We start from the raw sequence: 13,203 nt of genomic DNA, 5'->3' as shown, positions 1-13,203 counted from the left end.
CCTGTATCCTTTCTAGTTGAATTACTATGTTTAACTGATGTGTTTGTTCATTTTTATATATGGTGTTTCTCTATGATTGACTTAAGCAAAGTTCCATGATTCTTGACTGCTTGTACTTATGGGACTTCATTGAGCGTAAGCTCACCCTCATTACCTTTGTTTTCCTTACAGGGAACAAACTTTGAAACTGTGATTTTGGAGAAAGAGTAGAGCTAGTATAGATATTCTTTTGTTAAGCTCCTTGGTAATAGAAAACCCTAATTGTATTTTGATCAAGTATCACATTTTGACTTGTAAAGTTTCCAATGTATGTATATAAGTGTTTAATCATGTTTCTTCTGTGTATTTGCTTGAGAATGTACGTTCTCTGGGTTTAGTAAACTTTTCTTGTATTCGTTGGAATGATCGGGCGAGTTCGGAACTTGAACGAGGAAAGATCCGAAATTTGGCAAGAAGCTGATGCATGAAATCCGGCCGTATATCCGGCCAGTTCTTGGTCGGATACTTGGCCGGATTGATAGGGGAAGTTGAAGATTTCATTTTTTGCTCATTGCCTTGAATCCGGCCGGATTCTGACGTGGCATCCACTCGTTTCGCTTTTCGTTGGAGCGTTTAATCAAAGTCCTATTGTACCGTATGGTTTGGTAATCGTGTTTAGATCAGTTTCTGATTGTTCGTTTTCTTGCAGTTCTTTTGCACGTTTTGTAGGGTTTCGAGTGATTTGACTCCGTAGTCCTGGCGAGAGTCGGGCAGGCAGTTCGCTAACCCTTGGGGTACGCCCTAGGGGAAGGTGGGGCTGTCACAAAATCTTTGTTATTCCTTGATAGGGATGGCAACGGAGGCGGTGACGGCAGGTGCCCGCCCAAAGAGGGGAGTAATAGAGCGGGGCGGGGGGGAATTTTTCTTCCCCCACTTTAAATGGGACGGATCCTCCCCCGCCCAATCCCCCGCATCATTTAATTAATATAAATAAAATTATATACATAATATAGTAATCATAAATTAGTTTAAGTAGAATACAACTCTGTAATTAGTTATGTGTAATTGTAATTAATTATTTATGTATATCATTTTAGCAATATTCATCACTCTTCACAACTCAAAGTGCTCCGGGGAAACCTAATGTTTGCTTCTCAGACGCAAGGCTGCTGTAGTGCTCTTCCTCTTTCTTTTTTTTTTTGCTTTATTCAATCGTTTCCCTTCTCCCCCACAGCCGCTACTGCCTTCACTCTCCCAAAAACCAACTCCTCTCATTCATGCATTAGGAAAATGAAGAGGAGGCAGAGGGATGGCTGACCCATCACTATCAGCCTGAAATTTCTTCAGCGAAAAAGCCTTCACTCTCCCCAAATCCAACTCCTCTCACTCATGCATCAAGAAAATGAAGAGGAGGCAGAGGGATGGCTAACCCCTCACTGTCGGCCCCAAATTTCTTCAGCGAAAAGCATCGCAGAATTTTCTTTATCTTTTTTCTTTTATTTAAGCATTGACTCAAAATTTTTAGTTTTTGCCTTTGAATCTGTCTATTTTTTGTACTTGGATAAATTTGCCTATGATAGTTGATAATGAAATTAAACCTTCTAGATGATTGCCTACAACTCCCCTTCTACTCAGTACATAGGAATCAGATATGAATGCTTCCTCTATAAAATTTTAGGTTTGATAGTTTTTTTTTTTTTTTTTGAAGATGGAGGAAAGAGTGACGGCTGAGATGACACGAAGGGGCTGAAAAAGCAGTAGTAAGAGAAAGAATGAAGCATGCTGTTTTTACGTTTTGGCATTGTTGGATGGCTGTGTATCTGAAATAATTCAATCACCCACGGGCACCCATGGTAGTAGCAGAGCGGGGGGAACAGGGGCCGGGGATAGGGGGCGGGGGCAGCTGCCTGAAGACGGGGCGGGTTCCCCCCAAACCCGCCCTGTTGTCATTCCTATTTCTTGATTAGAAAAGAGAAATTTAGTTGCGTATCATTGAGAAAAATCTGCACAAATTCATTGAAGGTCTTTGCATAAGTATTTTGCAACGAAAAGACAAAAGAAAGAAAAGAGCCAGGTGGCCGTTTCGTTCCCCTCACCAAAACAACGAGTCCCCCTTAAATCTGTCTAGCCCAAATACTAATCAAACGGGTCGTCCCTCCTTTATAGTTTCCTACTTGATATGTACTACTAATACTAAAGATACATTTTCTAATTAGAAGAACAACATACAAAAGATAATCTTCCACATTTCCTAATCCAATAATAAAACTAATAAAGATAATAAAAGTCTTCCAAATCTTCAAATAAAAGCTGTCTGAAATTCAACTCGGACTTTAAACGTGAGCAGTCCATTCCCAAGCCTTTTGGATTTGAAAATAGGTCCCGACCATGCCACTACCTAATTAATTCTTAATATGCTAGAAAATTGCTCCTCTTAATCATGTTTTTCTCATTTTCCTATGATTAGCACCATTAACCAAATATAAGTAGAGTCTATCAATTTAGACAATATTTGGCTAAAATCAAGAGGAAAATAATTATAAATTAAATAGCAATTTTGCACCCTATCACTACCTACTCTTATGTTTTTTAATTTTTATAATTTTACTCAAAAGCTTCATTTATCAAATGTAACATAATTTAAGTCAAAATAAATAATAGTTTGAAATGAAAATAATCCCAAAAATAGCCGTCTTTCCTTCAATATTCATGGGATATACAACGAAATGTATTTTAAGCTTACTTTCATCTAATTATTAGAAAATATGAATACTTTGCTAGAAATCAAGTCTTATGTCATAAATATGAATATTTGATAAAAGATAAAAGTTAAGACTTATATGACAAGTATAAAAGAGGAAAAGAAGGTAAAGTTTTAATAGTATTAGTTGTGTAAATGCATGAAAAACAATAGAATTCAAAGGAAAAATGCATGTTACATGTCAAAAATAATTTATGCTAAAATATTGAGTTACAATGATATAATAATAATAATTATTCTAAACTGAAATTTGTTGGAGTTAAATTGTGAGAACCCGTAATTTCTTTCCCATTTTCTAGGTTTTATTCGGGTTACAGGCATGTTTTCTGCATTTTCTTTATTCAAAAAGTTTCTAGATAAGTTTTCTGAGTAAATATAGTTTTTAGGTGAGTTTTCTAGTATTGGTTAGTTTTTAAGAAATTAAGAGCGTATACTGGACGTGGGACCCATTAAGGCGAAAAGTTTAAAAAAATTCGGCCAACTAGGTTAAGTTTTGGATACTGGGCTTAAATTATCGGGTGCTAGGAGATAATTAGAGGATACCTTGTGGATTAGAGTGAGAGGGAACAAAGGATATTCATGCATTTAATCGGGTGACAAGTGTCACCATGTGATTAAATCTTGCCATTTTGACCACTATTCATGCCTTTACCAAATTAATATCAAAATTCACCAAAAATTCACCATTTTTCTCCCTCTCTTGGCCGGCCTCTTCAAGCAACAAAAGAAAAGAAAACTCTCCACAATCTTGTCTTCAATCTTGCCCAATCTTTCAATTAAACCGATTAATCTTCCTTTTACTCCATAAAACCTCTTAGTTTGGTGGAGTTAAGCTTGGTGGTGAAGTGGTTTGGAAGCTTAAGGTGTTAAGTTGCTTCTTTCTTGACTTGGCAAGGTGAGTGGTGGAGGAACTCCTTTTCTCTCTTCAATAATGCTTAATTAGTGGTTAATGTGAGCTTAAGTGATGATTTTAGTGGTTATTTGTGATTTTTGGATGAAATTTGTGAAGTTTTATAATTATTGGTGAATTTTATGTTTTCATATGATTATTATTATGGGATCATGTATGATGATTGGAAATGCTATTTAAGGAAGCTAGAAGGTGGAAAAAGTGGTTAATTGCAGGAAATTTCTGTTTTGGAAGAAATTTGGAAAGTTAGGGTTTCATGTTCTTACATTCTGCCCGGCACTGTAGCTCATAGTTAGAGGCCGCATTGGCCTTTGCTTAAAACATGAAAGTTGTAGGTAATGATATTTTAGAGATTCCTACAAAATTTCAGGTCAATCGGAGCAACGTAGCTTGAGAAAAGACTGAAATACCCCTGCTGCCCTGGTTCTACCCGAATTTGATAATTGCGTCTGTAATTGGTTAATTTGGTTGGGAATGCTTCTGATTTGGTTGTTTGTGCCTTCTGATGAATTGTATCCTTGTATCTTAGTTTTCGGATGGCTTTGGAATTACTTAATTTGGACTTAGGTAGCCTGACTTATGATGTTTGAACCAGAATGCGGTTTGTGAACCTATTTCTGCGGTTCTGGTTTAGTATCTTGCATTTTTGACCTAGTTACACTCGAAACTGGGTAGAGTAACCTTCTTCAACATTGTAGCCCTATCCCTTAGCTTCGAAACGGTGTATCTTTCACCTCCATCCGATAATCGTAGTGCCAATGGTGTCAAAACCGTAAAATGATGTCAAAAACTGTTTTTTTTTGGGTTAGAGCTTAATTCCATTTCCGGATTTTCCTGGTTTACTCTAGTGCTTATGTATTCTTATGGAGCCCTATTTTGGTGGTATATGGACTTGGTTTATGACCGGTAATCGAGTCTTATTGTGCTTATTTGACTATTTTAGGACGTGACGGTGGTCCAAGACGCTCTTAGGCGGAAGTGCATGAAATATCATTTGCTTGATTGGTGAGTGAACCACTCACTTGTTGTTTACAATGTGGCTTTGGTAAATGTGAACTTGATGCCTTGAAGGCTTATTTGCTTCGTTGAACTTAATTAAGTGAGGGTGTACTTGATCGCTCTCACCCATTTGGTATCTCATATGACTGTCTACTGTTTTACTGCAATGACTGAATAATACATGAAATACTGAATTGGTTCATGAATTTGGTGTCGCTTGGACGAGTATCCAACGACCATTACTGATACGACTAACCTCAACCCCATTGGTAGTCAATTGGATCGAGCCGGCGAGGGCTTGGTCGTGAAAATTGACGAGCCATGGGGACTGTTATATGGAATCTTGTAGTAGTGAGACTCTTGATTCTGGTATACTCGAGTATTACCAAATTTCTACTGTTTGGAGTTCGGGCCCGGTAGGGGTATGTTGGGTGGAAGGAATGGAAGTAAAGTGGAGCCTACGGTTGGTTACTCTTAAACATTGACGGAGGGTCAATGAGATCCGATCAAGAATGCAAACGAGGAAAAGGGCTCTTGAGAGCCGCCCGTATCCTTTTATCACCATTATTGCTGTGTGCCTTTGCTTACTTTTGATGAATTGGAATGAAAAGCTTTATGCTTATGTGAACTTTGCTGCTTGAGTGGTATTATCTCACTGGGCGTAAGCTCACTCTATTCCCTTTTGTTTTCCTTACAGGAAAATAAATACTTTTGGACTGGATTTGATAATTGGTTGCCGAATTGAGCTAGATGGACATATCTTTTGTATAGCTCCTTGATTGAAACCCTAAATGTACTTTTGGGTCCGTTTCTCTTTTGATTTGGCAAACCGTACATGTATCAACTTTGGAATAACTTTTGTATGCCACTTTGGATTGTATATGCTTAATTTCAACATGTAAATATTTGTTTGATGTTTGGTTGGGCTTTGACGTGTCAGTTACTATTCATGGCCGACACTACAAGAAATTTGGTCATCAGTGACAACTGATTATTATCACAGAAAATGTAAAAGTCGTCACTAGCGTGTTTTACTGACAACATTTTAGTTGTCACAAAGTCGTCAGTGAATCTCTGTCGGTAAAGGTACACAGTCACAACATTAAATGTCGTCAGTAAATGTTATTCATTAGTGTCAATATTTTTTGTCAATAATAAATACATATATAGTGACGACATTTCACCTTATCAATGATGCTCGTAGTAGTGTCGTCAGTAAAATCCTTTTCATAGTTGCCGTTGGTATTGATTGGTTACTCACAACTCTTTAGAGTCGTCACTAAAAATGGCTCTTTACTGACAACATTTATCATCACTATATACCTTTTTGTTATACACCCTATTTAGTGACAACTTTTTGTTGTTAGTGGAGAAATTTGATTAGTAACAATATGTTGTCACTATGAAACCTGATACAAACGATTGTCCTAAAAGCAACCAATCCAACAATACATCAAATTAGAACCATATAAGGCCTGCTAATTAATATCCAAAAGCATCCATTATACTAAAAAGGAATCCAACAATTCATCAAATCAAAAGAACCATAAAAGGCCTGCTAATTAATAGCTAAAAGCATCCATTATGCTACAAAGGACCAAAATATAATGTTTAAGTTCAATGTCATCCTACAAATACTACAATAGAAGTGGTACTGTGTAACCCAAATTGTTCATGCAAAGTCAATCAAGTTTAAAAAAAGCATCCGAGCCTCAAAAGTCATAAAAACTTCCAAAACACTTCACCAGCCAAAAAAGAAGCTTTATCTTCATCCTTCTTGAGTCCACTTAGTAGCTGTGAATTTTGCACAAAATTTGACATAGTAGCATTTGTCTGCATAAAGTAGTATAACAATAGTAAGTAACAAGCATTTTGAAAAGGAAAAAAATCTTAGATTTACTTATCACAAACTCAAATAATGAGTAGGAAATTATTAAGGAAAAGAATAAAGAAGGTGAAGAATTGTCATAACAAGAACAATATCCCAAATGAACTCAAAAGTTAGCTATTAAAGTATTAGTAATGTCAATAACTTATTTATATTCTATATGTTCTACTGAAGACAAAGGATTGTTACTTATAAAAATTAGCCATGGATAACATAAAACAATGATTCGCTGCAAATTGCTGTGCTACAATAACTTGATTAAGTTCATTCTTCAACCCGTAAAAGGTTATTTTAAATTAGCTTACTACCCAAAATTAAACCATCTATATAAATGCCCTCATTAAGTCAATTGGGCAGAAAATTATGTCCATGATTCATATTGCACTTGATTTGTACTATTACAAATCTACCTTATTAAAAGTATGATCAGAAAAAGGTTTTGCCATGCATTACGAGCATCAATTAGCAACTCTGGAGTACAAATCTACCTTATTAAGTTTTATTGCCATGCATTACGAGCATCAACTTTAGTCAAGTTGTCAATAAAACTTATCAGTGATGACTTTAATGTGTCGTCGAAAAATTTCTTGAGTATAGGATTTTCTCTACAGTTCTTGAGTCAATTAGCAACTCTGGCTGCTGATCTTCCAAAAATCTAAAATGAGCAACATATCTGCAGTGAAGTACTTCAATTATTAGTAGGTGATAATAAAAACTTGAGACAAGAAAGAGAACTTAGAAATTTGCAAGAAAATAAGCTGAATCATTTCTTTTATGTATCGTCTAGACAGTGACTGAACAAGAGCAAAGTAAGAGATAAAGCACTTGAAACTTTAGAACTCAAGAAAGCTTCAGATTGGCTTCAAAAACTCACTAATTTCAAAGACTGGACACACATGCTCGGAGTACAAGTACTACTAAAATGAAAATGTATTATCAAGTAATAACAATCAAATGTAAAGACAAAAAATTTATGTATGAATGATTACAATCATATCCAAGTACCGGTGTAGTAATCATAATGAAATGAGTAACATAGCAAGTATAGCAGATAAGTTCCATAACATTATAAAGCTCAGAAACAAGTGCAATAGAAATGAAAAGAGCATGATAATCAACTGCTTTGAACCTCTAATTTAGCTTTGATTGAAAAACGTATTCAGCACACCATGCTAAAACACTTGAGTAAAACAAAAGCAAGAATTTTATCATCCTTATGAAATTAAAGCTGTCAAACCATACAACTAAATTAAATTAATGCACAAAATCAACCATGGAACTGCAACCCATAAAAAAATGCTACTGCAAATAAATACTTACAGTGTCATAATCCATTAAGATAATACAAACTTTCACCACAATATATCCACATATTATAACTATAGACAATTCGCCTACACAGTAATCAGCCATGACATCTAATTAGAAGAATACAGACCAGTCAATTTATGGTATTCTTTTATGCAAAATTTGTTTTCACCCATGTGACAACCACTTTGAAATTTCATAAGAATAAAATCTGGAAAGTCACGTGAATACATTGCCCGTGTAACTGAAACTCGTGCAACCAAAGCTCACAAATCAAACAGAGTTCATAGATCATATTACAAACTTTTGAGATGATGTCCGTGTTTATTCCCTACTTATCACTAAGTTCAACTTATATCCTAGCATGAAAGCTTAGTACACACTTTTATAGCAAGACAATTACATAATTCAGGTTTAAACACAAAGACTAGTCCAACTAGTTATGTTAAGAAAAGTATCCAAATCTGAGTTTTTTTTTAAATCTCCCTTTTGACATTCAACTGGCTACTGTAATCAGTGCAACAAAAAGCTGACTGAAACTCGTCAATCACTAGTCCAGAGCACATAGGCATCAAAACTTCTCAGAAGCAGAGCAAACTACACAAGCTCGACAGCTTCACTACTTTATCTTCTATGGCAAACTCTCCTTTCATTTAACGTCAACAGTGGAAAATGCGGGCCAGATGCAAATCTCTAAAAGATTCTAGATAACATAGGAAGACATACAACTGTGAGTCTGTGATGCAATAGTAAAGAAAAAGTAAACAAAGAGCCACTGAATATTGGAAGTGAAAGAAGAAAACTTCAGATTGAACAAGCCAATTGTCAGGACTAAGCGTTCGATAAACATAACTTGAAGTAATTCTCCATGCATCAAATTATTTCCACAAAGAAAAAAGAAGCATACACATTATTTCCACAAAGAAAAAAGAAGCATTAAGTTTTCATTTCCTGAATCAACCTTACAGAAAATGCCTTCCAATCCAAATCTGAGTATTTAGTGTTATTGTATGTGACAACTTGATGTACACATAACACCTGGAATATACAATCTATACCCAGATTAGAAAAGGGAACTTTTCCCACAAGTCATTACTTCACCAGAAACACCAAGGAACCATATATGAATGCAGGAAAGAACTCTATTTTACTAACACAAACAATTAAAGAACATTACTTTAGCATTTACCAATAATTAAGAATGCTATGAGATGTAGTTACACAAAAACAGATTGAGCTAAGATGCTAGAAGTAGAACAGATTCATTGTACCAAACAAAGAAGAAAAGTAAATCCAAACTACAATAAAAAATGAAAAGAAAAAATTCCCTTCAATTAACCAAAAATAGTCCCATAGTTATCACTCCGGGCAAAGCACAAAAGAGACGGGAAGAAGAAATAGAAGTGATTACCCTCTTGGAAACAGAACGAATGTTTCGTGTTGCAACCTTGGAGAAAATTGAAGTGCGCAGTTCTGGAGGAAAAATCATTCAGCCAGAGCAATAAATATTTTGAGGTAAATGAGTATGCTATTATGCCTCATCTAAAGCTTGTCTATTTGCCTCATCTAATTTGGTCATTATTATTCAATTCTCCCCCTACCAAGTCCAGTTGTAGCTGATTTTGTACCAAAAATCTTTGGGAAGTAGCAAGTCCTTCCCAAGTGGGCCAAGAAGTAGAGGATACAATTAATCTAGGGGATTCACGATAACTAGGTAAAAAATTTTCCCTAAAAATCAACCGAAAGAACTAACCCTAGAAATCAACCGTTTTCTCTTCAATTTCCTCAAGAGCTAGTGAATTTGGTAACAGCCTTGGTGCCTTCGGAGACGGCGTGCTTGGCCAATTCACCGGGAAGTACAAGTCTCACAGTAGTCTGAATCTCCCTCGACGTAATCGTCGGCTTCTTATTGCACCTGGCGAGCCTGGAAGCCTCCTGAGCCAATTTCTCGAAAATATTGTTGATGAAGCTGTTCATGATACCCATGGCATTGCTGGAGATCCCGATGTCGGGATGGACTTGTTTCAGCACCTTGAAGATGTAGATCTTGCAGGTCTCGCTGCTCTCTTGACTCTCTTCTTCTTTTTGTAGCCGGCAGTGGCTCCGCCTTCCTTCGGGAGTTTCTTCCTGGCCTTTGGCTTCTTCTCTGCCGGAGCCTTCTCGGCTGCTGGGGCTTTCTCGGCCACGAGCTTCTTCTCAGCCGGCTTCTTCTCCGCCTTTGGTGCCATCGCTGCTTTTGAAGCTGAAATTAGAGAGACTTTGACGGGAAGGATAAAAAACGGGCTTCGATTTAAAGACTGGAGAGGGGAGATGTCTGAGAGAGAGTTCAACACTTAGAAAAGTTTATTTTGCATCTACGTAGTACAAGAGACTTGGACAATTTTGCGCCTCTTTTTTTGCCTTGAATTTTAAAATTGCGCCACTTTGTTTTTGTCTTGAATTTTAACTAGATTTGGACATCATAATTCCCCCCCTTTTTACACAAGAAAAATTGGTGCAATTTTGTCTTTTATAATTGTATTTGAAATATAGATTTCATTTTTATTCATTATTTTTGTGTCACAATTTTAAAGTTTTAGTATGATTAAAAATTTTAGTATGAGTGGCAAAATTTTTTAAATTCATATAAATGGAAAAGCATTTTAATAAAATTTAACTAGTTCTTATAAGTGCTAAAACTTTATATCAATTATAACTACTATTTATAAAACTTCACTATTAATCCATTATCTTCAAATAAGAAAAAAATGCACAATTCAACTAATACATAAAGTGTATTAGTTAATTAACTATGGAGTTTATGATTTATCCACTTCGATAACCGATTCAATTTGAAAACTCTTATTTAAATTCATATCAAATTAACTAATAATCATTCTAAGTTAAGTAGTCACAAGTTTATTTACACTAATGAATTTTTTATTTTTTAATTATTTTTTATTCTAATGAAGTTATTACATATACAAGAAAATTAAACTAATAAGGAGGCTCGTAAGTATACAACAACTAAAAATCATTAGAGAACACATAATGATTACAAAAAATTAAGAGTAATAGTTGCAAAAAACAATAAATATTTAAAATCAAACAGTGATAAAACTAGTTGTCACTAACAGCTATATAATGTTATCAGTGACAACAATAGCAAAGTTGTCAAAGAAAGGTGCTATTATTACTGACGACTTTTAGAAAGTTGTCACTATTGCAGTTCCCGCTCTCTTCATGACTCCTGGCGGGAATCGAATTGTGACAACAATGCAAGGTCGTCACTGATGTGTTGGCTTCCTTGACTCGATTGTGACAACTTGCCGTATTGTGGTTAAAGGACCCCATTTTGTGACGATTTTTTTTCATCACTGAGAAATATTGTCACTAATGACCAAATTTCTTGTAGTGCGACTCCGGTTTCATTTTTTTTTATTTTGACATTTTGAATTGTTTACGCGCGTTTGTATGTTCCGGAACGTATTAGATCGCTCTAAACTGAACCGTTAGTCCTGGCGAGAGCTGGGCAGGCAGTCTGCTAACCCCTTTGGTTCGCCTTAGGGGAAGGTGGGGCTGTCACATAAATAAAGTTCTATTTGTGAAAATTAAATAAATGAATAAATAACAGTTTTAGAATTGAATAAAAAAGAAAGAATGCATAGAACCAAAATGATACAAGAAAAGATTAAGGCAAAAACTACATTATTTAATTATAAAATAATAGATATATTAGTGTGTGAGTGAGAGAGAGAGAAATGAGAATAATAGGAAGAAAAATGAGAGACCCAAATTGAAAATACTTAATTGGATCGAGAAAAGAGGAGTAATTAATACATAATACATCCTAAATAAACAATAAACATATATAAAGTTTATTGATTGAGGATAATCTTAACATTCGAATAAAATATGTTGTGGCATGAAGATAATTGCTCTGACAATATTGTTTGGCTGTTTGAATAGTCTAAAACCGTTATACAACCAATCAATTTGTTATTCTTGGACAAACTACCCTACTTCGAAGATTTGCACCCGCCATAGTTACAAATTCAATCCCTATATTTAGTGGTGCAAATGAATCAAGTCGAGTCGAGTTTCGGCCTAATCGAACCAAACCTTAGCATAATTTTACGAAACTCGAACTCAAACTCGAGCTCGACGAGTTCAAAATATCAAGCTTGAACTTAAAAAAATAAAAAAGAATTATTTAATTTTTAAAAAATAAATAAAATAATAATTTTTTAAATAAATAATAAAATATTAGGAATATATATGCAATTTTAATATTAAAATAAAAATAAAAAATGTATATATCTTCGAGCTCGAGCCGGCTCGCTAGCCAATGAGTTTAGTATTTTTGACCTCGAGTTCGACTTGGTCAGCTCCAGCTCGACTCGACCTCGATATTGACTGAACTCGAATTGAGCTCGGACTCGAGCCACTCGCTATTGGCTTGCGAGCAGTTCGATTTGTTTGCAACCCTACCTGTATTGCATCCTATTGTTATGGTTTGGTTTGAGAAGACTTCTAAATATCGAAATTAAAAGAGAAGGTAAATAAAATAGAGCCAAATTCTGTGGTTGAAACGTACACATACAACAAATGTAATTTTTTTAAAAACAATTTTAGCTAAAAAGTCCTAGTCCTCTCTCAATTTGGTTGAATAGTTTTTGTAATCACTTGCGATAGGAGAAGCTGAATTCAAGCTCTTGCATTGAGGGAGTAGGAGGCGACTATATCCCTCAATGGTTAAGAAGACTAATTCTATTAGAATCAAGCGTTTAAAAGTTTAGGTTGGAATAGAAGTCTAGGACATATATTTTATAAGAATTTTTCGCAACCTTGTTCTTTTTTCTTTTTTTTACCTCAATGATAACATTCCAACAATCTAATCTATCGTATTTTATAGGGAGGGGAAGGCTAAAGATGTTGTATAAGAGGTTAGCAGGTATACAGACCTGACTAGCCTAAAGGGGTGCTCTGGCACCTCTGGATTTTTTTTTCACTGTAGGTAGAGTTCGAATCTCCTACTTATAGTCTAAAGAGGGGTTTAGTCCCTTTTTAATGGCCACTGAATCAAAGCTCAGTGGTTTTTCGCAACCTCATTCACCTACCACTAAGGTGCATATGAAAGGCCCAAAGCCATCCCAAGGAATAGTGAAGGAGCATAAGCTAGAGGACTATAAGTTTTGGCAACACGTGCACTCCCACAAAATGACTTATACATGGCAATCAAAAGAAAGTGATAAAATTTGGGGTGTCATTGGCCAAATTCTCAGAATATTGTTACTTTCGAAAAAAAACAACCAGGTATGGCTCTATTGGACTCATGTATTATAGTTTGCCAGTCGCGCCTAGATTTTTTTTTTTTTT

At 35.4% G+C, this 13,203-nt stretch overlaps 1 pseudogene; it reads right to left on the bottom strand.

The window, feature by feature from the left end:
* Positions 1-9,562: 9,562 nt before the first annotated feature.
* Positions 9,563-10,150, bottom strand: LOC113783531 (annotated as a pseudogene).
* Positions 10,151-13,203: the final 3,053 nt, after the last annotated feature.

This window comes from Coffea eugenioides, chromosome 9, assembly GCF_003713205.1.
Source record: "Coffea eugenioides isolate CCC68of chromosome 9, Ceug_1.0, whole genome shotgun sequence".
Lineage (NCBI taxonomy): Eukaryota > Viridiplantae > Streptophyta > Magnoliopsida > Gentianales > Rubiaceae > Coffea > Coffea eugenioides.
Note: the sequence above shows the minus strand (reverse complement) of the source record. Positions and strands in the feature narration are given on the sequence as shown.